We start from the raw sequence: 4,484 nt of genomic DNA, 5'->3' as shown, positions 1-4,484 counted from the left end.
CTGTGTCCCCACCCAAATCTCATCTTGAATTGTAGCTCCCATAATTCCCACATGCTGTGGGAGGGAGGTAATTGAATCATGGGGGCAGGTCTTCTCCCATACTGTTCTCATGGTAGTGAATAAGTCTCACAATATCTGATGGTTTTATAAATGACAGTTCCCCTGCACAAGCTCTCTCGTGTCTACCATCATGTAAGACGTGTCTTTGCTCCTTCTTCACCTTCCACCATGATTGTGAGGCCTCCCCAGCCATGTAGAACTGTGAGTCTGTTAAACCTCCCTTCCCTTATAAATTACCCAGTCTTGGGTGTGTCTTTATTAGCAGCAATAGAACAGATTAATACAATATGGTTTATTACTCTAAAGTAAATATATGGTTTATAAATATATAGGAACCTCTGATTCCCATGAAGGTCTGAGTAGGAACAAAATGGCATTCAAATTAAGTTGAGAAAATTTTTTTTCTCTTAGAGACAGAGTCTTGCTCCATCACCCAAACTGAAACACAGTGATGCAAGCACAGATCACTGCAGCCTCGAACTCCTGGGCTCAAGCTATCCTCCCACCTCAGCCTTCTGAGTAGCTGGGACCATGCCTGGCTAATGTTTTTAAAGGTTTTTGTAGGGACGGTGTGTTACTATTTTTTTTCTTTCTTTAAAAAAAAAAATAGGGCCAGGGTCTCGCTATGTTGCCCAGGCTGGTTTCAAGCTCCTAAGCTCAAACAATCATTCTGCCTAAGCCTTCCAAAGTGCTAGGATTGGAGGCATGAGTTATCATGTCCAGCCTCACTATTTTTTTTAGATCTCAGATCTTAAACTCTTGGGTTCAAACAAACCTCCCTCCTCCACCTCCCAAGTTGCTTGGATTACAGACATGTGCCACCATGCCTGCCTGGAGATTTTAATATAGAGATTATTTTAAAAGATATGGGCAGAGTGCAGGAAGGTCATAGAAATAATGAAACACTCCCAGACTTGTAACAATCAGGTGCCTTTACTATCCATAGACCTAATGAGGCAAGAGAAGAAAGCAATTACTAAAGAGAAAACGCAAGCACTGTGTAGAGGGCCACCTAACAAGAGCAATGACCTTCAGCTGAGTGACAAAGGCAGGTGCACGATGACTACAAAAGTAGAGATCTGGGGAAATAAATTATCTAATCTTACTCTCTTCCCACTCTCTGATCCCTTGCTAGTGCTCCCCAAGGGCCAAACCCAAATGAAAGTCAGAAGGCAAGGTTGCCAACAGATTTTATCCACAGAGGTCAGGCTCCTAGGGCACAGAGCAGAGCAAAGATGATGGAGAGGATATATGGTAAGGCACACAAAAGGGATCCAGTTTAATCATGTCACCCTCCCATAAAAAATCCTTCATTTTCTATCTTGATTAGAGATAATAGTCCTTGGCTAGGCACGGTGGCTTATGCCTGTAATCCCAACACTTTGGAAAGCTGAGACAGGCAGATCACTTGAAGTCAGGAGTTCAAGACCAGGCTGGCCAACATGGTGAAACCTCATCTCTACTAAAAATACAAAAATCAGCCAGGCGTGGTGGTGTGTGACTATAATCTCAGCTACTTAGGAGGCTGAGGCAGGAGAATCACTTGAACCCAGGAGACAGAGGTTGCAGTGAGGTGAGATCATGCCACTGCACTCCAGCCTGGGTGACAGAATGAGAGTCTCTCAAAAAAAAAAAAAAAAAGAAGACATAATAGTCCCAAATTCCTTAGCATAACATAGAAGGCGCTTCATGATCTGAGTCCCTTTGCCCGGATCAGCAGAATGCCTGTTATTTCAAACCCTCCCATCCAACACTACCAAACTATGAACTTTCATAACTCCTCCCTTTGGCATCAGCTATTGCCTCTGCCAGGCACACAAATCTATACCGTGCCTGACTGGTGAGATCCTATTTATCTTTCAAGAGAGCTTAGTGCTCTCATTCTGTGCAGCCTTCCCTAAATCCCCAAAGCAGAAATGGTCACCCCTGTGTAGCAGCTGCACCTTGTGCATGTTCTGGTGCTGCTCTTTTCTTACTATAGTATCATTTTCTTTTTGTCTGTCACCTAACAAATAGTGAGTTCCTAAAAGGAATCGTATCATGTTCATCGGAAACACTGCCTGATATGAAGCATTGCTAGAACTATTTGATGAATCGACAGTGGCCTTGCCAGCTGGCACTCTTTGTTTTCCCTCTTCTACCTACATTCTTGTCTTCTGCCAACATGATAAATTACCTCAGCCTTGCAAACAAACAAGAACAGTCCGCCAACAGCTAATGTTGTAAGTAAAAGACAATCCAAGTGGCAATTAGAAGAAATAGAACTATATAGTCTAGTACTTGCACAGGAGCCAAGTACACTGGTTAAGAGCACTAACTTGAGAATGAGAACTCAACTTGTTAGCTATGAAGTCTTGGCCATGTGACTTAGCCTCTCTAAGCCTTAGTGTCCTCATCTGGAAAACAGTGGTCATAATAGGGCCTACCTTACTGTGAACATTAATGAGAAAATGCAGGGTGTCTAGTCCAAGGTAAGTTAACTATTAATAGCTGCAGAATCAGGGGATATTTTCTATTCTCTGAATTAAAGAAAGGACTTGAAACTACTGCCAAATCCCATTCCCTGTTGTGTAATTTGGAGGCATGGCCTTTGCACTCCCTGGATTCTCTGACAGCACTTTCCATTTAAGGATCGTTTTTGTTGTTGCTGCTGCTACTGATAAACGGACATGTTTAATGATATATTGGTCTTCACAGAGATGACTACAGACTTTTAATCTATAATCCAGTAGTATACAACCATGCATCACAGACTAATTAGCCAGATGTAAAATAAACTAGCTTCTTACCACAACTATCCTATAAACATTGCAACTATTCTCTCCAAAATGACCCTAATCTTACATGAAAACACCTACTGTGGGGAAACCAGAAACCTAGCTATGTGACCAAAACTAAAAATTAAAGGAAAAATTGCAATTCACTGGTGAAAGCAGAGGAAATTCAGTGCCCTTCACTGTGCTACTTTGATGTTACTTGTGTTCTTTTTGTCCCTCTTCTTCAGCCCATCCATGTTAGTTATCAGTAGATTTGAATAAGCCACCTGGAACTTATTCACTTCTTTGGAGCTCACCACATTGCTAATCTTCTTTTTCCCATCAGTAGTTCTTAATAGACACCTGTCTGAAGACTCAAAGCCCACAACAGAACCTTTCTTTAGAATGGGTTTGGTTCAACCTCAGTTCTCAAGGAACAAATGGTACCAAGAAAAATCCACTGCAAGTGAACCCATTTTAAATGAGACTCAAAACATCATAGTAAATAGTATGGAAAAAAATTAGGTTTGGTCAAAACTTCAACTTGAGAAATAAAACCAGAAATTATAAAAATAAGTTTGCTTTACTGTTTGTTTAACTGAGTTAGATTATAATTGGAACTATGTACAAATGGGAACTGCCTAATTGTCTGACAATTTATATTACAGCAAGATAAAATATTCTCCACTTTATACAACATTCTTTACTTCCCATTTGACTTTCAAAGCAAGATTATAAGATTGCCCTTTTTAAAAAAAATTCACAGTTTTCATTGATTTTGCCAAGTAACTCAAATTTTCATTCTTTTATATTTACATCACTCTCTTTTGAATTTCCTGTCTTGTCATTATGTTTGCCAATTCTCTCTATGTTATTCTTATATTTCTTACATGATTTAACTCTGCAAGATCTAGACTTGCCAATGGCTTAGCAGTTCTCCAGTATTACTTCATCAACTTCAACATTCTTTTTAGTTGCAGGTGATATGGTTTGGCTGTGTCCCCAGCCAAATCTCATCTTGAATTGTAACTCCCACAATTCCCACACATTGTGAGAGGAACCCGGTGGGAGGTGATTGAATTATGGGAGTGGAGCTTTCCCATGCTGTTCTCATGATGGTGAATGAGTCTCATGAGATCTGATGGTTTTAAAAACAAGGGTTTCCCAGCACAAGCTCTCTCTTTGCCCCCTGCCAGCCATGTAAGATGTGACTTGCTTCTCCTTGCCTTTGGCCATGATTGTGAGGCCTCCCCAGCCATGTGAGACTGTAAGTCCATTAAACCTCTTTCTTTTATAAATTGCACAGTCTCAGGTATGTCTACCAGCAGTGTGAAAATGGACTAATACAGCAGGATATGTAACTTCTCTTTGCCATTGATTTGCATTGTATGGTCTGCATTATCAGACAAGTATCAGAGACTGACCACAAACACATTTATGAAATACATTTGTGGGAATGATATCCAGAGTAGACTGTACTGTCAAACAGTCCTGTTGGATATGAGTTTGAGGAAAAGTAAACTTTTTTTTTGAAGATAGGGTCTCACTCTGTCACCCAGGCTAGAGTGCAGTGGCACACCCATACTGCTCACTGCAGCCTTGACCTCTTGGGCTCAAGCTGGGACAATAGGCATGCACCATCATGCCCAGATAATTTTTTCATTTTTT

This window comes from Nomascus leucogenys, chromosome 12 (assembly GCF_006542625.1).
Source record: "Nomascus leucogenys isolate Asia chromosome 12, Asia_NLE_v1, whole genome shotgun sequence".
Taxonomy (NCBI): Eukaryota; Metazoa; Chordata; class Mammalia; order Primates; family Hylobatidae; genus Nomascus; species Nomascus leucogenys.
The sequence above is the reverse complement of the archived record's forward strand: the minus strand, read 5'-3'. Positions refer to the sequence as shown.